General features: G+C 40.6%; 1 protein-coding gene and 2 pseudogenes across 1 annotated transcript in view; 1 reads left to right on the top strand and 2 right to left on the bottom strand.

Moving 5' to 3' along the window:
* CDKL5 (cyclin dependent kinase like 5) overlaps positions 1 to 23,539 on the bottom strand; it is a 126,070-nt gene that overhangs the window by 88,782 nt on the left and 13,749 nt on the right. The gene's annotated exons all lie outside the window — the stretch shown is intronic.
* On the bottom strand, positions 14,088 to 15,178 carry LOC136142690 (gap junction alpha-1 protein-like; annotated as a pseudogene).
* Positions 21,687 to 22,658, top strand: LOC136142689 (actin-related protein 2/3 complex subunit 1A pseudogene; annotated as a pseudogene).

Here is a 23,539-nt window from a genome sequence, read left to right as displayed (position 1 = left end):
TTTAACTTGCATTCTGTAGTAGCTCAGCCCTTGTTTGTTTATAGTTTCTTTCTGGCAAACGCTCAGTTTCTCCCTTCAGATTTTCTCCCTGCTCCTACCAAGATGGCAGATGGGTGTATGGATGTGGGTGGGGTTATGTAACTTCACTGTGGTAAGGGAAGGGCTCATAGATAAACATGCACGGGCCCTTGTGCTGTCCCCTGGGGCTCTATGGTCCCCAAGACAAGGTTCCTTATAGGCCTGGACCCCAGACACTGGCCTGATGCTAATGCTGGACCCCGTGCAGGCTATGGGCTCAGGTATGTGCTCTTGGCTTAGAGCCAAGGGGTCTGGCCTGGTTGTTTGGCTCCTCAGTTTTAATTGGTAAAGCCATCTAGATGCTGCAATCTCATTTACACCTGCTACCTGGCCAACAACTATAGCGTTGCTATCAGCTTGCCCCTCAACACAGCATCCCCACTGACAGGTTCACTGGCTCTCAACCTAGCTACCTGGGGTGTGTAGTAACTTTGGGATTCCTTGGAAGACACTCACAAGCTGAAGGAGGCCTAGGCATCCTCTCTCCGCCTAACTACATCATGCCACATTTTACTCTGCTGTCACTGCTTCCATTGTGACGAGGCAACCTTGCAAGGCAGTTTCTTCCTTGAGTTCCAAGAGGGGAATGGAGCATAAGCGTGCTTCTCTTTGGGCTTTACCCTCAACCTACCGTCCTCCTAAACCCAGAATTTCAGTCCCCTGAGGTGGTGGGAGGGGTGGGGGAAGAGAATGTCAAAACTTGCCTGCCTTAACTCTTCTCTTCTATCCACATTCCTTTGGTACCTGGAAGGGCTGTCTTTTGTTTCTCTTTCAAGTCTCAAAGGAACTTCCCCTAGGAAGAGGCATTCACCCTAAGTCTCTCACATGGAACCATGATAAGAAAAGATCAGGACAGAAAAACCAATTCACTGACCAGAGATACATCACCAGGTATTCCAGAAAGATTATCTGTTAAATATATAAACATTCAGGTATAATGACAGAAGAATAAACAAAGGTTTAGAATTAAAATGGACTGATGATCCACATAAAAATACATGGCCCAAATGAAGGCAAACATCTATTTTCTGTTGAACTAGTTATAGAGACAGCTTGGTACAGATTCCTTGATTGAGAGAAGAACTGACTGTGCCTAACTTTCTCACAGCCAATTTTCCCAGTAAATTATATAGATACCTTTGAAGTCAGCATACTAAGTTTTGCAGACATTGGTGGGTAAACAATGTACAGAACGCTAACAGCAGATTGTTATAGTAGCAATGATAATTACTACTATAAAGGCAAGTTGCACTGCTTCCTGGGAGCCTAGCAAAAACCAGACCCATGAGTATAGACTCATACCTTCTGCTCAAGTTAGAGACAGTATAGCTAAAATGGTTATTAAATCATTGCTTAAGAATATCTGATTCTATTCTGCTTTTATTAATCAATAAACTGATGAATTATGCATATGTATATATAAAATATAAAATCTATGATTCTTGATTTTGGGCAAATACTTTGCCCTAATTTGACAACTTCCTATAAAATAAGAAAACGAGTAAAGCCTGGTAAAGAAAGCTAACACACTGTCAGGGAGGAGGAAATTCATGCGCACAAAGGTCTCCTAGAAATAGGACCTAAGAAGTGGCCAAAGCAGGCTGCTTTTATACTTTTTAGACAAAGAAACAATAAGTTTGTGAGGAATTGACAGGACAAAGAAACTTGGGCTTTGGGTGCTCAATTAGTGAAGAATTTTAAAAGAGCTTGGGCTTGGGGTAGTAAATTAAAGAAGTAATAAGGTTTATATATACAGGCTTCTCGGCTCCAGACTTCCTATCTCTGATGATGAGGGTGTCCCTCTATCTCTGGATACAGTGAGTGCACCTTTCACATGGGAGATTTATTTTCTGCTTTTAGGGGGACAGAGGTAGGTCAGAGTTTCCTTCTTGCATCAGCTGTTTCTCAAGCAACGTCAATTCAAAATAATCAATATGCCATTGTGGCATATTTTGGGGTGACCCACCTTGAGTCCCAGCATCACCGAGGCTTAGTTTTTTCCAATTCATGAAAATATGCCAGGGTTTTAGGACAGAAACATGCTTAAGGAAACTCCAAAGTCCAAAAGCAACAGAAATTATGTTCTGTATAATATCTTTAGGGTAGCAAGGCATAAGGTCCTCAGGTGCGGGATTACTACGACACTGCCAAGATGTGAAAGGCTGGTAGGTATAACAAGAGAAACTGAGAAGCTCCCTACTCAAATAACTGAGCTGGATTACCTCTAGGGACCCTGTGATCATGCTTTCTGACAGATCTATTCACATATAGGCAGACAAGGAAACAGAATGGTACAACCAAAATCTGAAAAAAGTTACAAGTCATACCTTTTTGCCATAATCATAATCCATGTAGAAAACTGAAAAGTACATTCAACTTAGGTAGTAACAATTTTTCTTTTCTTAAAAAACTTATTTTCAAAGTATCTAGTTAATTTATTGAAAACTTGTTATGTGATGCATTGTGGGGAAAACTAGAAAATGCCAGATTCACTTTTTCTTACCATAGAAAGAGATTTGTATCAAACATAAATCAGCAACCTGTAATATTTTTGAAAGAGCTAAAAGTCTGGCTTATCTTTATATCCCAGTAGCCAGCACTTTATCTTACATGTAATAGGTATGCAATAAAGGTCTGCTGAAGTGAACTGTACCATATTTTCACACAGTCATGGAAGAGGAACTGTTTACCACCATCACATAAAGAAGCTGGATGACCTCATATATGCTACCTTAAGCGCTAAAGCAAAAAAGAAAAGGAGGGGGAGGAGGGAGAGAAAAATTCCAAAAGTGGCCGTGCCTTTGAAACAACCATGGAATATAAATCTCAAGCAGTGCAATGTTTCAAGAGAATTAGCCAAAGAACACTGTAAACCTAACGAAATTCTGGTATGTCTGGCTACTTGATGTCAAGATTATCACGGAAGCTTTCTAGTTGAAATCCTCTTCTAGTAACATTCTCCCAAGGCCTCAGTCAGGTCATCAGTTTTGCACCTAATAGATATTTCAAACATACTCTGCTTGTCAATCACTGGATTCAGGAAAAGAAACATATATTACATTTCATGCAGCCTGGAAGCTGTTCAAGACTTCCAGTATAAAGTTTTAATTCCATGCTTCATCTCCTAACTTTTAAGGAAAAGCACCCCTGCTCCTGTCACAGCTAATTATTCACAGTTTCTCAACTGAGCCTTCACACATACTTGCTTTTATCTGCTCACACTCTGCCTCCAGCATTCACCCTTTCTTCATTCATTCATTTGTTCAATCAACAAACATTCCCCAAGCTCCTATTAGGTGACAGGCACTGTGCTTAGCAGTGCGGATACACAGGAAACAAGACAAATCGGGGAAGGGTCCCTGTTCTTATGGCAGTTACATTCTGGAGGGAAGAGACATAATAAGTGAACAAGTATCAGACAAGAAGATAACAGTAACTGCTATAAAAGAAAGCAAAACAGGTCAACAACAGAGTGTTGATTTGGGTAAGCGAGTACCCAAGGAAGTGACGTTTTAGCTGCTACTTAAATGATAGGAAGCCAACCCTGCTACTTCTAGTTAATTCTTCTTTTCCTCCTTCAAAACCCTCCGTCGGGAAGCACTGCATGATCCCCCAGCTTGTTTTGTGTGCTCCTCTCTTGCGGTCGGTAGCACACTAACCACACCTCCTACCAAGCTCTTACCACAACTTCCCTGGAATCTCTGGTTTGCAATCCTGCCTCAATGCCCACCTCAGACCACAGTTAAGATCCAAGAGTACAGGCACTTCACATAACTCTCGCCCCTAAGACCTAGCAGAAAGGCCTCCAAATGGGTGGGCTGGGTGAATTAAGCAGTTCAATTGCTCTAAGTACTTCTTAAGGATCTTACAGGGACCAAGAAGAAATGAGGCAATGGACACACAGGGCATAGAAACGGGATAAGTAAATTTTATCATAACTAAAAACATCACAGAAAATAAAGACTGAAATATTATTTTTGTTAAAAGGACCAATCCCCTGAGTTTTGAAATGATCTGTTTTGTGACGTTTTCATTCTCTGTTGGCCCAAGAACTCCTCAAGGGCAGAGACCACATCCCAATCATTATGCTGTCATGAGCCTTTCCCTTCCAGAATGTGGGTTCTCTACAATCACTAATCATGTCCTTCCTGTTTTTTTATTCCAAACATCCAGCAGGATCCACTATAGCAGGTGTTTTAACAGATGTCTGCTTAATGAATTACATTTTAAGTTTCAAAGCTCACTCCTGTGGTTTCTCTTGAGCCAGAACTAACAAAGAATCTTTATATATCAACAAAGAATGTATTTAAACGACATGGATAACAAATTAATACAAATTTTAAAAAGATATCTGCTTCAGATAAATCACGCAGTTATTCAGATAAATCACATAGTGAGAAAGTGCCTGTAGAAATTTAAGAACCAATGGTATGAAAAAACACAAATTAATGGATGACTTTAAGAGAAATTATACATTATTCTCTAACAAAACATGGCAGAAATTTTATATTCAACACTGTGTATTTATAAGGGACAGAACAAACTGTTAGATTATACTATCAAGTACATAGAACACATATTTAAATGAAACTTGATTCCACGTTTTAAATGAATGGAAAAATTTACATATTTTCACTGAAAAATCAACTTAAAGGGCAGCACAAATCTTTTCTGAACAAAGAAACTTGGCTACATTACAACCACTTTATAATAAGCCCCTAAAGTAGAATTTAAATCTAAGGGCATGGATAATATTCATATAATGACTTGTGAATCACATCCTTCTAGTTATTCTACTACCTGTATTTGAACAAAAAGGCACCTAAAACAATAGAAAATGTCACAACTGTATAAAGAACTGTGATAAATAATAGATATATCATAAAAAATAATCTGGTTAAATTTTCTCTTGAGCCCTAAACAACTAAAGAAAAAGGCAGAAATTTCTAACAAAATCATTATTTCCTACTTTCAGAAACAAATAAAAAAATCTGATTATTAGAGGACTATATACTCCAGCTTAAAATATAAGATATGGACAGGTTATTTTTCATACTCCTGTTGCCAGATCTATCTATATGGTTTCATATGAAAGAAAACAAAAAGTGTTTCTAATTAGCAACACTGTTTAATTACATTTAATTCTGTGATAATTTTCAGAAGCCCAGAAGCACTTCTTTCAGACACAATCTTGATTTCAAACAAATAATAATACAGCAAACTGAAAGTCAAAGGATGTCACACATCCAGAAGAAGTGTGAGCACTTCAGATCCAGAGCCACACTGCCTGGGTTTGAATCCTGGCTCTACCATCTACTAATTGAGAGACTTTAGGCAAGTTTGTTAACTTCTCGGTGCCTCAATTTCTTTTGTCTAATGGAAAAGCATTAATTAGCAGAGCATTAGACCAGAAAACTGGCTCTAATGATATCACTTATTCCTGAGGTTGCTATTAGGATTAAATGAGAGGATACAAGGAAAATGTTCAGAACAGCACATGAGCTAAATGTTATTACTGTTATTACCATCATCAAGTTCAAAATGCTCTGCTGCGGGGCATTCCCAAATCACTAAAGCAAGTTTCCAGAGTAAAGCCAAGAGCATGGGATTTGTCCCTGAGGGGCTTCTCCTGACCCTGGAGAGAACTAACAGTCCTTACTACATAAAGTCCACTAAAGTTCCAGTAAAGCCAAACTTCCCATCCAATACGCTAATGCCAAAGAAAGCTGACACTCCTCCTGGACTGGGGGGATTACCGGGCTGCAGCTTCTGCAGGAGGCAGAGGAGTGTCCACGACTTGGGACAGTGGTGGTGCTTGAAGACATCCCTCCAGACTGATCACTAAGCACCAGAGCCTGGAGAGCTGGGGCCAGGGAACCAATGCCCACCGGAGCACAGCTCCTGGCAAAGGGTTTAATGGTAACCTGAGTAACAAGCAATGGTAACCATGGTAACAACAAAGCACTAAGGACTACGCCCCTTGCCCCATTTGCCTGGTATGTCATAAAACAAAGGAGGCTTGTATCAGTCCATGGGAAGCAAAGGAGCGCCAGTAATACCAACAAGCCAGGTGGTGTGGAGTTAGATTTAGTTTTATTTCTAAAATAAAAAATTGTGTTTCTACCTGAATGCCACGGGGCAAACTAAAAGCTATTTCACAGGACTTTGACTCCATAAAACTGTGAGATCTCTGAAGGTAAGGACTAAGTCTCAATCACAGTGTCTGATATGTGGTATATATGAAGAATGAACTCATGTTTATTATCACATAAATGGTGTTTACAGAATTTTCAGACACACGAAAACTTGTACTTTTGGTAAAGATGGAGTAGCCCCATTTCTCCCAGGTCCTTCCTCTTAAAACTAAAAACCCTTGTACGTAACACACAAAGATAGGAAGAAAGGGTGGAAAGGAGGAGGACGAGCGCCTAGAGACTTCAGGACCTGAGGAACACCACGGCAGTGAGTTCCCTGGGATTCCTCACTGTCTCTCATGTATGCCCAACAGGGTGCCACAGAAGCCTCTGACTGGGAACCGACAAGAGACAAATATAAAAAAGTGCCAAGAAAAGCCTGTTCCCACCGCTAAAAGACCAAGAAAAGGATGAGCTAACAATGGAAAATCTTTCTGGCAATACTCACCCTACTCAGGCAAACATGAATGGAAAAACCGCACCACCACCCCACTGAGGTTTCAGTGGGGCTAAGCGGGTAGACACTCTTAAACACACACACACACACACACACACACACACACACACACACACACACTGTCTCTCCCCCCCACCCCCACCCAGAGGAAGCAGGGACCTAATCCTCCATCCCCAGCCTGGCAGAAGCAGGCAGTGCTCCATTCCCCTCTTGTGGTGTTGGTGGGTCCAGCCCCTGAGCTGATCTTCTATCTTCCCCTAGGCAGAAGCAGGCAACAGTACGCTGGCGCCCCTGCGAGGGTAGTGTCTGCAGGACAGAGTAGAGGCAGTGCGAATTAGTGGTCCACTTTCTCTGGGAAGGTATTAGCCGGGCCAAGTGAGGAGCTGAACACCTGCCCCATCCATCTGCAAGGAGGCAGTGGGAGTAAGAGCAACACTTCTGCAGAGGTGGTATCAGGGGGGCCAAGCAGGAAACTGAACATACACCCCCCACCCGACCCTCACACAATCCCACAACAGGGAGGCTGCCTGCTTAGCAAAAAAAAAATCAAAAAGAATCCAGAGTCTCATAATATACAAATTGACCAGGATAGAAAAAAAAATCACTTGTACCAAGGACCTGGAAAGTCACAACTTGAATGAGAAGAGACATCCACCAAGATGAAATAAATGTTGGAATTATCTGACAAGGATTTTAAAGCACCTCTAATAAAACTACTTCAACAAGCAACCCCAAAATGCCCATGACACAGACAAAAAAGAGCCCCAACCAAAGCCTGCTCTCTCTCGAACTAAGAGACCAGAAAAGGAGCAGCTTAGCAAGATGGAAAACTTTTAGACAATAACCACTCTACTGCAGCCAGATGAAACAGTAAAAATTGTGACTCCATTCACACCAGCAAAGGCAGAGTGGGAAGCAGACCCAGTCCCCTGCCAGGGTAGTGTCAGTGGAGGCCACGTGGGGAGCAGTAACAAGGCACACCTGCCCCTTCCGCCCCTCCTAACCAGGGTGGTCAACATGTTACCACATGCAAGTCCGTGCGCCCGACGCACAGTGAGGCCAAACGATACCAAAACGTCAGCGTTTGGAGCAGAGAAAGGTTTATTGAGGGGCCATGCAAGGAGATGGGTGGCTCATGCCTTAAAAACCCTGAGCTCCCCAAAAGCTTTCAACAAAGCCCTTTTATAAGAAAGGTGAGGGAGGGGTATGGTTAGTTGTTGCAAACTTCTTGGTGTCAGATCCTTTGTTCTTGAGGTCAGGTCATGATGTTCCTGTAAACCTCCACCTAAACAAATGCTATTCCCTGTTCTGACAAGAAAGGGCAAGGTTCCAAGGATCGACTTTAGCCCTCCAAGGTCCAGGCCCTGGCTAAGAAAAGGGGGTTCCTGAGCGGGAGCGTTCGTCCAGCACCCAGTCTGGGTCCTCCCACCAGTGCCCAGGCCCAGCTGAAGAGGCAGCTCTCAGCTGGCGGCGCCCACCCAGCCGTCACCACTGAGGGAGTCAGGCATCCAGGACCCAGCCGGCCCTCAGGCTCCTCAGGCCGCCCAAAGGGGGCTGGGGGGTCGGGTCCTATGGACTGTGACCCATGGAGACCGCCACCGGCATTAGGTCAAAGAGGCGGGGATGGGGGACAGGTTTGCTGTCGCCTCAAGGCCTGGGCCTGGCCAGTGGGCAGCCATGGCGAGGGCTCGGGAGCCCTTTGGGACACAGCCTACAGTCTGTCTCCTGGGCCCCCAGCTCACCTGACAGCCGCCATCTGCCTCTCATCGAGCTCTCCACTGCGAGGACCACTGTCCGGCCAACCATTGGCAGCGCTCGACCTCTAACCACCACGCTAAGGCTCGCGCGCTAACAGTTGCGCAGTAATGGCCGCGTGTTCTCATGCTCTTGGCAGTGTGCCCACCCAGCCCCTATTACAAACAGAGGCCTAGTGGAGAGCCCAACTCCCAACCACACCAGTCACAAGGAGCGCCTCTCCAGTGGGTGTCAATGGAGGCGAACTGAGGAAACCAAATTTCCATCCCCATCTGGTGCCCCCTCCCCTGCCAGAGGAATGTCAAAGGAGGCCAGATAAGACAGAAGATTAAATAAGGTCGAATCTAACGACATAATGTCCAAAATGTCCAGGTTTCAATAGAAAATGACTTGTCATGCTAACGACCTGGAAAACCTCAACACGAATGAGAGAAGACTATCGAGATGCTAACACAGAGATGTCAGAATTATCCGATAAAGATTTCAAAGCAGCCATCATACAGAGAAGTCTAAAGGAAATTTTAATTTCATATCACTTAATGAAAATATATCAAAATATGTGGGATGCAGCTAAAGCAATACTAAGAGAGAAATTTATAGCACTAAATCCATGTTAGAAAAGAAGAAAGGTCTCAAATCAATAATCTAAATTCTTACCTCTACACTAGAAAAAGAAAATAAACCCAACAGCAACATGGAAAGAAATAATAAAGATAAAAGCAGAAAGCAATGAAATTTCAAAGAGGAAAATGACTGAAAAAAATCAATGAAGCAAAATCTGTTTCCACAAAAAAATTGATAAAGTTGATTAACCTCTACGAAGACTGATAAAGATTTTTAAAAAGAGAGAAGACAAAAATCATCAGTATCAGGAATGAAATAGGGGAGATGCCTACAATCCTCTAGCCATTCAAAGGATAGTAAAGAAATACCACAAATTTTACACTCATAAATTTGACAACTTACAAAAAAATGGGCCAATTCCTTGAAAACCACAAGCTACCAAAACTTAACCAAGACGAAATAAACAATAGTCAGATAATTATTAAATACAGTGAATTTGTAATTTTAGAGTTTCCAATAAAAGAACTCTTCAGGCTCTGATGGGTTCACTGGAGAATTCTGCCAAACATTTAAAGACGAATCAGCATCAATTTTACATAATCTCTTCCAGAAATTAGAAGAGGAAGAAACACTTCTTAGCTCATTTTATGAGGCTACTACTATGTGGATACCCAAACCCTGTCAGACAGCACAAAAAATGGAAACTACAGACTGATATCACTCATGAACTCAGGCACAAAAATCCTCAAAATATTAGCAAATCAAATCCAGCGATATATAAAAAGAAGTATGCACCATGACCAAGTTGGATTTATTCCAGATATGCAAGGCTGATTCAATATTTGAAAACCATATCAACATGGTAAAGAAGGAAACTCATGCAACAGAAGAATCTGACAAAATCCAACACCCATTCGTGATTAAAAAAAAAAAAAGAAACTCTCTGGCAAGCTAAGAATGGAAGGTAATTTCCTAAACTTGATAAATATCATCCACAAAACCCTACCGCTAACATCATATTTAATGGTGAAAGACAATGCTTTTTCCCTAAGATTGCAAACAAGACAAGAAAGTCTGCTCTAATCATTGTTACTTAACACAGTATTGTAAGTTCTTATCAGAGTAATAAGCGAAGAAAAAGAAATAAAAAGCAAACACATTGTAAACAAAGGAATTAAATGGACACAATTTGCAGATGACATGATTGTCTACATACAGAATCCCAAGGAATCCACCAAAAAACTCCTAGAACTAGTGAGTTTAGCAAGATTGTAGGATACAAGATAAACACACAAAAATCAATCACATTTCTATATACAAACTATAAAAATGTGGAGACAGAAATTAGAAGCAAAATACCATTTACAATTGCTCCAAGGAAATGAAATATAAACCTAAAAAAATAGCTATAGGATCTGTATCCTGAAAATTATAAAATGTTAATGAAAAAAACTGAAGAGAACCTAAATAAATTGAGAAACATACTGTACTCATGTATCAGAAGACTCAACAAGATGCCAATTCTCCCCAAAATGATGTATAAATTTAAAGTAATTCCTATGAAAATCCCAGCAAGTGTTTTGTAGATATAGGAAAGATTATTGTAAAACAGAAATTGAAAGGCATATGACCTGGAATAGCTAAAGAAATTTCGAAAAAGCAGAATAAGGTGGGAGGAATCACTATATCTGATGTTGAGGCTTGCTACAGAGCTACATATCAGTAGTCAAGACACCATGATACGGGCAGAAGGATAAACACATCGATCAATGGGACACCTCAGAGAACCCAGAAATAAAGCCACGCAAATATGCTCAACTGATTTTTGCCTGCAAAAGAAATTCAATGGAGGAAGGAGAGACTTTTCAACAAGTGGTGCTATAGCAACTGGTCATCCACAGGCCAAAAAACAAAAAGCCTCAACCTACATCTCTCAAACAACTTATACAAAAATTAACTCAAAATGGAACACGGACTTAAATGCAAAAAACGTAAATCTATAAAATTTTAGAAGCAAACAAAGGAGAAAATCTTTAGGATAAAGGACTAGACAAAGAGTTTTTAGACTTACCACCAAAACTACAACACATACAAGGAAAAAAATTGTTAAATCACCTCATCAAAATTAAAATATTCTGCTCTGTGAAAGACCCTATTAATAAGCAATGAAAAGACAAGCTACAAGCTGAAGAAAATATTTTCAAACATATCCAACAAAGGATTTTAATCCAGAATATATATATTTTTAAAACTCCTTAAACTGAACAGTAATAAAACAAACATTCAACTAGAAAATGGACAAAAGACACAAAAAGATATTTCACTGAAGAGGATACAGAGATGCCAAATAAGCACATGAAAAGATATTCAACATTATTAGCCATTACAGAAATGCAAATTTAAACTACCATGAGATCACCTACATACCTATCAGAATGGCTAAAATAAAAAATAGTGATAATACCAAATGCTGGTGAGCACATGGAGAAACGAGACCAGTCATACATTGATGATGGGAACAGAAACCACTCTGGAAAAAGAGTATGCTAGTTTCTTACAAAACTATATGCTCATTTACCATACAACTCAGCAATTACACTCTTGGGCATTTATTCCAGGGAAATGAAAACACATTCACAAAGAAACCTGTACATGAATGTTCAAAGCAGTTTTATTTGTAATAGCCAAAACCTAGAAACAACCTGAAGGTCCTTCAATAGGTGAATAAACCATGACACCGCCACTCTGTGGAATACTACTCAGCAATAAAAAGGAACAAACTATTGGTCCACACAAAAACTTGGATGGGTTGCAAGGGAGTTAAGCTGAGTGAAAAAGGCCAATCTCAAACGGTTATATACTATATCATTATATTTAAATAGCATTCTTGAAATGACAAAATTACAGAGATAAACAGATCAGTGGTTGCCAGAGGACAGATAGAGAGGAAGGGAGGGATGCAGCTGTGGCTATAAAAAGATCGCATAAGGAATCCTGGTGATGAAACTGTTCTATATCTTGACTGTGGTGGTCACATGAATCTACACAAGTGATAGAACTACACACACACACACACACACACACACACACACAAGTGCACGTAAAATTGGTGAAAGCTGAGTAAGGTCCATGGATTATATCAATGTCAGTTTTCTGGTTATGATATTCTGCTATAATTATGTAAGATATTACTATTGGGAGAAATGAGTTGAAGGATATATGGAATCTATTATTTCTTATAATTGCATGTGAATCTGTATCTCAAGATAAAAATTTAAAGAAAATCAAGCAAGCAACAGGTGAAAATTAGTGTGAAACAGGAAGTGAGGGTGGCAGTGTCCAATCTAATTCCAAGGTTTCAGGAGTTTTGCAGTCCTCCACAGAAACACACACCCCATTAGAAAATAATAGTGATTCTTCCTCAAGAAAAGGTTTGTGAGGAGGAAATGTGAAACACTCTTGACTAAACCAAGAGAATGGGTTTTCCAAATGAGACTGTCAGAGCAAGATGCAGTCAGATGGATTGGGAGGCTTAATGCTGTCCCCAGCTTCACCTTCCCCGGGTGCCCTGTTGGGTGGAAGGAAGCTTCTGATGAAGAGTAGATCAGTTAAAAGAAAAACAAAGAAGCTACATTTTTTTGCACATCTGAAAGTAGTAAGTATATCCGTGATCCTGCTACATATAATTAAAAATGCTAATACTAAAACCTTCTCTAACATAGTCTCCACAATTCCATCTCCAAAAATCTATTCTCACGTATTTTGCTTAGATAAAGATGTACCAGTGAAGAATTCAAAAGACTAGGAAGATCAGTGCAGCTAGAAGCTCTCAGAGAAGGCAGTGATGCAGATTGCTCTCTTAAAACTTTATTGAACAAAGAACACTCTCTAGAATATATGATGGGCTAGGTCTACATTGCATGCAATAAAGCTGAACATGACAGTAGTTCAATGTGAAATGTTAAACAAATTAGTATTTCTCACTGTACAAAACTGCTTATGTAGCTGCCGTGCAAGAATAAAGTATTAAGCTCAGCATTTTCACCAATCATCTGTGATGAGCTTTAAAAAAGACATTTGAAGAAATGGTTAGATTTCTTTGGTATATATTTCAAACAAATTAGTTACATGGATAATACTCAAATCTCTTTCAACCTCTCTTGCATTCCAAATAAAATCTTAGGACAAATATCAAAAATGCTTGCCACACCAAAAGACAGACTGTCAAACTCAAAAGAATATAAGTTCTGAAATACTGTTTATTCAGTAGGGTTTATTAAATTGGATAAAGGCAAGAACTGTCAGTTACTGCAAAATTCAGGTAAGAACACTTAGTCCAGCTCTAAGCATTTCTTTTAAATTTCTCACATTAATCAGTTCTGTTTACAGTACTAAAATTCTATCATTCAAGCATCAATGATTACATTTCAGAAAAAGGAAATCATTTGTGACATCTTTCTACAAAAGAGAAAAAATTATAATGAATAGAACCAGTATCTATAATAGGATACACTAGGGGTGGGGCGGTTAGGAAAAAAACAGTGCTTTATTTTCACAGTAGAAATTATGTAATGCAAACATCATTCTGACCCACACCAAAAAATCCACGAGAAAAGCTCAAATTTGAACACTGTGAGCATTATTTTAAAATCTATGTTTGTGAGTTTATACTGCATCTCTTTATACCAAAACGTGGCAAATATCTATCACTTTCACATACACTGAACCATTCTAGGGGAATATGGGAGAGAAAAAGGCCTTACTTATGCATCACCTAGTGCAACTTTTACTTAGAATGCAAGCTGAGTCAACCATTTTAAATATGAACATGTACCCCTGTTAATCCCTCTCTCTCCATCCTTCTATCCCAGACACCTCAAAAGAACCGTGGTAGTCTAACATCTTTGTATCTGCTAAGCCTCACCACTGAGGTTGTTGAGTACCACCTCCACTGAAACAAAAGTACACTGTCTATTGCACTTTCCTTTTCTTTAACAATTGAGCAGAATTGTAATGCTTTCAACCACGTGTGTAGATTTCTAGGTCATTTGCACTGCTGCTGGCATGACTGCTGGCTCTGCAGAACTGCTGCTGGGCTGCAATGGCCAGTGTCTAGTAGCTAGATTTTTTTTAGAATTTCGCTTGTCAACAGGAAAATCAAAAGGCTGTGTATGTGAGTTAGAAACGGTGCTTCCTGCCTATCCCATTCGAACTTGCTATGTGCTGTAATTAGCAGGGTTCTGCTCACTTCCTTGTTTGCTGTAACTGTCGCAGGAAGAACTGTTTCTGTCTCCAGGAACCAGCTTGTCCCTGTGAAGGGACATGGTGGAGAGAGCAACAGTTGATAAGGAGCCATTGGAGGGGCTTGGCAGACCAGATGTACTGTGGTAAGGCTCACGCTCTGGATTCTTCACATGGTCTTTAATGCTCTCAAGAAAGACACAGAAAAGCTCTATGATATTCAAGGCAAGGGACACCAAGGACACCAGCGGCATGAAGAGGATGAAGATGCTTTTCTCTGTGGGGTGAGAGAGGAAGCAGTCCACCTGACGCGGCAGGGGTCTCGTTTGCAAGTGTAAACCGCATTCAGGCGGAAGCCATAGATGTACCACTGGCTCAGCAGGAAAGCCACCTCAAAGACTGTCTTGAAGAAGAAACAGATGGTATAGGTTCACAGCAAGCCCCCCCTCATTTTCACCTTCCCATGTTCTTTAATGCCATACTTGAACTTCTTGATTTCAATTTCCTCCAAGTGCACCTCCACACTAGCACCATTGGTTGGGGCAACTTTGAGTTGCTCCTCTTTCTTGTTCAACTTCTCATCCTTTCGCATCACACAGATCACGTGTGCTAGGTACAGAAGTGTGGGGACAGATGCAAATACAATCTGCAGGACCCAGAAGCACGCGTCAGAGATTGGGAAGGACTTATCGTAGCAGACGTTTTCACAACCAGGCTGTTGAGTGTTACAACAAAAGGCAAACTACTCATCATCCCAGGTTGACTCAACTGCTGTACCCAGTAGCAGGATTAAGAAAATGAAAAGGACTGAGAGCCATATCTTCCCTCCAGCTGTGGAGTAAGCTTGAACCCTGTCGAGGAGTTGGCCTAAGGCACTCCAGTCACTCATGCTGCCTGTTCGCTGTTCTTTCCCTTAAAAGTGAAGTAGGCATGCCAAGTGACTGCACTCCTTAGAGGACGAAGTAAAATGATAAAGCAAGTTCAAGCACTCAAAACTGTCTAAAGCTCACAAGTCTGCTACTCTTTGGTACCTTCCTCATTCTTCCTCCTAATGAAAGGCCATTGCTGATACCTGATAAAAGCTTATGTAGATTCATTTTTCATACATGGTGAGTAAATACTCTTAAATAAGGATGTACATATATTGATAATGGGACAATTTACAGAAATAGGGGAACAAAATAGACACGTTTAAATATCTTCAATTCCAGAATAAGGCAATCTCTAAAGATTAAAAACTCAAACACAGACACTGAATTAAAAATTTACATGCATATACTGACTGATTCATCTTCAGACTTTTCAGGGCCATCATCTCCCAAACAGATAATGATATTCATCCAAGCATTATTTATGGAGTGCCTACTAGATGCCAGGACTGTACTAGGCACTGGTTCCTACTGTGATTCCTTTGGAACTCACAATCAACTAGCGGAACAGATAATCAAAAGCACAGTATTTTATTGATTTTTTAATTACAATTAATCGTAAGATAAACCATTATTTTATTTACCATTCAGAAAGCAATCAAGGTATCCAGGGTAAGATGTGCCCCAATTTCAGAAATGTGGGGGTAAATGTATATCTTAGAATCAATGAAAAAGGCTAAGTGAGTAAGTGAATATACAATTGCAAATTTAAATAAGTGCCAAGAAGGAAACAAATAGGCACCAACAGAGATTACCACAAGGAAACCCAGATTAGAATGTACAGAGTCAGCCAAGCAAAGACTGGAAAAACCGCTGCATGTGAAGCAGCAAAAATTTGAAGAGGGAAGGACTCACTGTACTCAAGCAGCTAGCTCAAAAGCAGGCAGCAGGGTTACCAGGTAGTAGGCAGAGGTAGCAGAATGGTGCCAGAGGGGGCTACACCTCAGGCAACTGCTTGGCGGTAGCAGAGAATCCCAGAGGCAGAAAGTGAAATTACACTGTGAGGCTGGGGCAAGATTGAGGCCATTGGAGAAATTATTAATGGCAGTTCGGGAGCTCTAGGGGACAGTGGGGGGGTTGTGGGAGGAACCAGGATGTAACAGAGGGATGTACAGATCAGTACAGAGACAAGGGTTCTGGGCTAATGGATGGCCAGTGAGTTTCGGTGGTGACAGAAAGTAAAAGAGGATGTCAAGAATCATGGGTCTGGGCTTCCCTTGGTGGTGCAGTGGTTAAGAATCTGCCTGCCAATGCAGGGGACAGGGGTTCGAGCCCTGGCCCGGTAAGATCCCACATGCCGCAGAGCAACTAAGCCCGTGCGTCACAACTACCGAAGCCCGCGTGCCGAGAGCCCGCGCACTGCAATGAAGAGTAGCCCCCGATCTCTGCAACCAGAGAAAGCCCGCGCACAGCAATGAAGACCCAATGCAGCCAAAGATAAAAATTTTTTTAATAAATTAATTTTTTTTTTTAAAAAGAAAAGAATCATGGGTCTGATCCTGAGAGTCTCTGGAGAGGGAAATATGCAATCTATACTAGTGCTGTGGTCCTGAACGCTGTGGTGAATAAAGGGGCATTTTGCAAGGGTAGCTGCCATTCCAGTTAGCAGGGAGTAGTAGCAAGATCAGGACTAAAAAAGAAGAGCTGCTACTCTCTCCTTATCTGAGAACTGAAGTCAGGTCTCTGCCAACAGGGGCCTCAATTTAAATACTTATTTACTGAATGTGGACCATTATCTTCAGTTGAATTGTTAGCACATGGAAGCTTTTTTGTTAAGACTAAAATGCTGACACACTGTGTTCATTCTTGTGGGTTTCTTCTCAAGAGCTTTTAAAAAAAAAATCTCAAGAGGAGCAACTCTGATACCATCCACCAAGCTGTTGAGAGTGGGTGGAACCTGATATGGGGCACAACATACACCTGCTGTGCCACTACTGAAGACCTTCTATTCTTTCTCCATTTCCTCCTGACAGCACTCTTTCTTTATAAGAAACGTCTCTGAGCAAAAAGCCTACGGAAAAGTTTCTGCCTCTAATTCAGAGCACGCCAGACAAACAGATCTTACTTTAAAACGGAGGACCACAGCTAACTGATTATTACATGGCAAAAATAATTATTTTCAACCAAATTATCTCAATACAGCACTGACTCAACATTTTTAAAACAAACTTTATTTAGTATATTAAGATAACATTCATAATATTTATATTTTAATTCTCCCACTTTAAAAAATTTAATTCCGGGCTTCCCTGGTGGCGCAGTGGTTGAGAGTCCGCCTGCCGATGCAGGGGATGCGGGTTCTTGCCCCGGTCCGGGAAGATCCCACATGCCGCGGAGCGGCTGGGCCCGTGAGTCATGGCCGCTGAGCCTGCGCGTCCGGAGCCTGTGCTCCGCAACGGGAAAGGCCACAACAGAGAGAGGCCCACGTACGGCAAAAAAAAAAAAAAAAAAAAAATTTAATTCCCAAAGGTATTCATTTTAAACAATCAGGAAAATTAAAAGAGGAAAATATTTCTTAAAGTAAAAATAATATGAATTTGCCTACTAATAAGCAATCTTAAATACCATACAGCTTATTTGTTTCTTGGTTTAAGGGCTGTTCCTCACAGTAGATTCAGTAAGAAAAATAAAACTTAAAATGAAACCTAAAAAGGGGGGGCAAGGTTAATACAATTTACAATGTCTCAACTACCCAAAGTTGGTTACAACTGTTCTCCAAGGATAAGAACTGAAGCCTCCCAAAATGCAATTTTTTAGCAAGTAATCAAATTATAAGGCTTAAAGGTACACACAGTGCTTTCTCAGTTGCCTAAATAACACATTTTAGCCAAACTGTCCTCTATCACACAGATTCTGAAAGTAATCCTATTAAGCTAAAATCACCAAGATGTATAGTTTATGATTAATACATTCATCAAGGTTAATCGAAAAGAGACCATTTGCAGTATAAGAGTTGGGCATTTATTCTCATTAGTTTTTCAAATTTAACCAATGCTTAGTCTCCAGAGATTTCAAAGTGCCTTTAAAAATTGAGTTACTTCTTCAAAAACAAGTGGGGTAAAATAACAACAAATGAAGGTTAAAGAAAATAATCCCTGAAACTACTTTAGCATGGTTAAAGGTACCTGATAAAACAAAAAACAGTGCGAGGGGTGTGGGGATCGATAATTCTGGTTACTTTACGATAAAGTTATTAGCAATCTTCTAGAACTACATGAAAGTTCTCAACATTTTCAAATATTTTGCCTGGAAAAAGTTCTTACTAAGCACTTTGAAAATATACAAATCTGAGATTCAAAGGGATGAAAATAACTGATCTAGCTAAGCAAATGGCTCATAGGCAAGTTAAAAGCCTCTTGTTAAACATTATTTTTAAACTGGACAAGGTATTTCCAATTTTAAAATATAAATATAAGATTTCAGGATCAGTTCCAACACATAAGGTGCTTGGATATTGTCACTCATGTCCTTACAACAAAAAAAACCTGAACAAACTGCCAATCAGCAACTTTTATTAGGCTTATCAGAGAATTGAGGACACAGGGCAAACTGAACTCTTGAAATCTGGAGAAACAGGCAAATACAGAGAATCACATCCAAGATCAGCTTACCTGGAGCAGAAGGTGCTGGAGTTAATACACTAGTAAGAAAACTTAAATCGTAATTTTGACAAAGGCTTGTGAGTAAGAACTCCTGGGGGCCCAATCTTAGGAGAGCCTCTATACTCTCATGGCTTTACCTCCAGGAACCTCACCAGCTTCTGACTGTGAAGATACAAGAACAATCTCCTCCCCTTTTGGGTAAGAGGAAGAGAAAAGTGACGGTTTTGAAATACACCCATGAGAAAAAGTAACAGTTTTGAAATAAACCCAGAAGGTTCTCCATAGCAAAGGCCAACACTCCAAGGGAAAATATACCAGAGCCTTCTATACTGTCCTGGGAGAGGGGAAATTAGCCAACACAGACTTCTCTAGACTTTTTTCACCTAAAGGAAGCAGGGGTTGGGGGAAGGCTAAGAAATACTTCTGAAGGTTGCAGTCCAGGGCTCAGGCCCACCAAAAGACTAAGACTTGGTCCTAAGATTATAAAACACTTGCCCTTCCCCACACTCTACCACCACATCACCAAGGTTCCACAGTAATCCAGTAACAGTGGATTACAACGGAAAGAGTTGCAAGAAACAGACTCTACTTAAAAGGGACTTCTTAGGGAAACCCAAAGATAATGGGGGAGAAAATTTTAAAAATAAAGACACTAGAGGAAACAGAAGCCTCTGGCATCTACACGTACAACAAACATTAAACACAGCCTAGCTCCTAGCCAAATTAACATGAAACCTTATACTACAGGCCTATTTACCTCCATTTCTATTATCCAATATATCCTACCTGGCTTTCAAAAAACACTAAAAAGTATGCTAAAAGGCAAGGGAAAACAGAGTGTGAGGGGATTAAGCAAGCATCAGAACAAGACTCAGATATGGCACAGGTTTGGGGATTACCAGGGATAATTTCAGACAGGGAATTTAAAACAACTATGATTACTATGGTAAGCACTCTAATGGAAAAGGTAGACAACATGCAAGAACAGACAGGTAATGTAAGTATATACAACTCTAAGGAAGAATTAAAAGGAAATGCTAAAAATAAAAAACACCATAACAGGGCTTCCCTGGTGGCGCAGTGGTTGAGAGTCTGCCTGCCGATACAGGGGACACGGGTTCGTGCCCTGGTCTGGGAAGATCCCACATGCCGCGGAGCGGCTGGGCCCGTGAGCCATGGCCGCTGAGCCTGCGCGTCCGGAGCCTGTGCTCCACAACGGGAGAGGCCACGACAGTGAGAGGCCCGCGTACCGGAAAACAAAACAAAACAAAAACACCATAACAAAAATGAATAATACCTTTAATGGACTCATCAGTAGACTGGACATGGCCAAGGAAAGAATCAGTGAACTTAAAGATATGTCAAGAGAAACTTCCCCAACTAAAATGCAAACAGAAAAAAGAATTTTAAAAAGGAGAAAAGAATATCCAAGAGCTATGGGACAATTACAAAAGGTGTCACTGGAATACCAGAAGAATAATGAGACAAAAGAGAAAAAATATTTGAAGGAATAATGGCTGAGAATCCTCCAAAATTAATGACAGACACCAAATCACACATCCAGGAAGCTCAGAGCACACCAAGCAAGATAAATACCCAAAAACTCTACACCTAAACATATCGTATTCAAACTACAGAAAACCAAACACAAAGAGAAAATCATGAAAGAAGCCAGAGGGGAAAAAAACACCTTACTTATAGAGTACAAGGATAAGAAGTACTATGACTTCCTGTCAAAAGCCATGAAGTGAAATATTTAAGTGTTGAAAGAAAAAAAACCACCAACCAAGAAGGTATTCAGTGAAATTATCCTTCAAAAGTGAAGGAGAAATAAAAACTTTCTCAGATAAACAAAAACTGAGGGAATTTGTCACCAGTAGACCTGCCTAGTAAAAACTGTTTTAAAAAGTTCTTCGGAGAAAGAAAATGACATAGGCCAGAAAGTCAGATCTACACAAAGAAAAAAAGAGCATTGGAGAAGGAATAAATGAAGGTAAAATAAAATCTATTTTTCCTATTCTTAATGGATAACTGTTCTAAGTAATAACAGTAATAGCTTATTTGCTAATTATAGCAAATGGATAAGTAAAATGAAAGGTACCTGTACTATCTCAGAAGCAGAGTAGAGTTATCCGGTAGTGGACTTAGATGATAAGTTGTAAATATACACTGTAAACTCCAGAGCAACAACTAAAAACCCTTTTTAAAAGAAATATAATGGATATGCTAAGACAGGAGAGAGAAAACAGAATCATACAAAATGGTCAACTGAAATCACGGAAGGAAGAAAAAGGGGACCTGTTATTGTTTAAAAAAAAGAAGTATAACAAATAGAAAAGTTACAAACATGGTTCGTATTAATCCAAGTATATTGATACTCACTTTAAATGTGAATGGCCTAAATATACCAATTAAAAGAGATTGTCAGAGTAGATTTTAAAAACTCCCATTAAATATAAAGATACATCTAGGTTCAAAGCAAAGGGATAAAGAAAGATATACCATGTTAATATTAATCAAAAGAAAGCTGGAATAGCTATATCAGTTTTAGACAAAGTAGACTTCAGAACGAGAAAAATCATCAGGGATAAAGAGGGGCATTAGAAAATGATACATTCTCCAAGAAGGCATAACAATCCTTAATATGTATGCACCACACAAGACAGCATCAAAATATACAAGGGGCTCCCTCTGGGCCTCGGTCCTCTGCCCGCGTCCACCGGAGCCTGTTGGTGTCCATTGACCAGAGTCTGTGAATTCAACGCTCCGAGCCCGTCCGGATGGCCCCGACTCCCAGCTGTCTATCCTTCGAAAACACTAAGAATAATGTCCCTGCATCAATTTTTACTAGAGCTAATCACGTGCCATGCCTGGAACAGGGATCATACCCAGATTGCCCTTAGCCCCAATAACCATGAAGTCCACATCTATAAGAATGGGAGCCAGTGGGTGAAAGCTCATGAGTTCAAGGAGCACAACAGACATATCACAGGTATCGACTGGGCTCCCAAGAGTGACCGCATTGTCACTTGTAGGGCTGACCACAATGCCTACGTCTGGGGTCAGAAAGGTGGAGTTTGGAAGCCGACCCTGGTGATCCTGAGAATTAACTGCGCAGCCGCTTTTGTCAAGTGGTCCCTGCTAGAGAACAAATTTGCTGCGGGCAGCAGAGCACAACTCATTTCTGTTTGTTACTTCGAGTCAGAAAATGACTGGTGGGTAAGCAAGCACATAAAAAAACCCATTCGCTCCACGGTCGCCAGTACACCCTGGGGCAGCAAGATGCCTTTTGGTCAGCTGATGTCAAGAGTTTGGTGGCGGTGGCAGTGGCACTGGCGGCTGGGTGAACGGGGTCAGCTTCTTTGCCAGCGGGAGCCGCCTGGCCTGGGTCAGCCACGACGTCACCGTGTCTGTCGTTGATGCCTCAAAAAGCGTGCAGGTCTCAACTCTGAAGACAGAGTTCCTGCCCCTCCTGAGTGTGTCGTTCGGCTCAGAGAACAGCGTTGTGGCTGCTGGCCATGACTGCTACCCCATGCTCTTTAACTACGACGACCGTGGCTGCTTGACTTTCGTCTCCAAGCTAGACCTCCCGAAAGAGAGCATCCAGCACAACATGTCGGCCATGGAGCACTTCCACAACACGGACAAGTGGGCCACGACCAAGGACCGAAACACAGCCCTGGAGACACTGCACCAGAACAGCATCACTCAAGTGTCTCTTTATGAGGTGGACAAGCAAGATTGTCGCAAATTTTGCACTACTGGCATTGACGGAGCCATGACCATTTGGGATTTCAAGACCTTAGAGTCTTCTATCCAGGGCCTTTGGATAATGTGAAGCTGAGCGAGCCTCCCAGATCCAGCATGAGGACAGACAGGCTGCACCGAGCAACTCCGCCATTCGCATGATGGGGAGGAGAGCCAGCCTCCAGGAAACACTGAAGACGCATAAGGCGCAAACCTTGTTGTGTGTTTTGTTTGAGTGTAATTGGTGAAAGTGTTGGTTTTTTAAAAGCAGCAGTGATTTGGGGTGTTTTTTTTTTGTTTTTTTCTTTTGCTATTTCATTCCATTCTTGACCAAAGCTTCTCTTTAAGCAGTTTATTATGGAAAATTGTCACACTAACTTAAAGGAAGGGGTGGGGAAGGCATGTAAATTGTCTGTTAAAAAATTAAATAAAAATACTGAACAAAAAAACAAAACAAAATATATGAGGCAATAGACCTGCAAAGAGAAATAGACAAATCCACTATTACAGGTGGAGACTTCAACACCCCCTTTCAGTAGGAAAAAAAAAAAAAGAGAGAGAATAAAGATAGGTGAATTGAATAGCACCATCAAGCAACTAAATCTACCTGCCATTTACATAATACTTCATCCAACAGCAGCAGAATACATGTTCTCAAGCTCACATGGAATATTCATCGAGATAGACCAAAATCTGTACCACAAAACACAAATTAGCAAATTTTAAAGAATAAAAATCATACAAAGTATTTTCTCACACCACAATGGAATTAAACTAGAAAACAATAACAAAAAGATAAATGGAAAAAAATCTCAAAATATTTAGCCATTAAACAACACATTTCTAAATAATACATAGGTCAAAGAGGAAATCTAAAGAGGACTTTTAGAATATTTTGAACTAAATGAAAATGAAAATACAAATCAAATTTTGTATGATGCAGCAAAAGCAGGGCTTAGAGAAAAGTTTATA

This window comes from Phocoena phocoena, chromosome X (assembly GCF_963924675.1).
Source record: "Phocoena phocoena chromosome X, mPhoPho1.1, whole genome shotgun sequence".
Taxonomy (NCBI): Eukaryota; Metazoa; Chordata; class Mammalia; order Artiodactyla; family Phocoenidae; genus Phocoena; species Phocoena phocoena.
The sequence above is the reverse complement of the archived record's forward strand: the minus strand, read 5'-3'. Positions and strand labels throughout refer to the sequence as shown.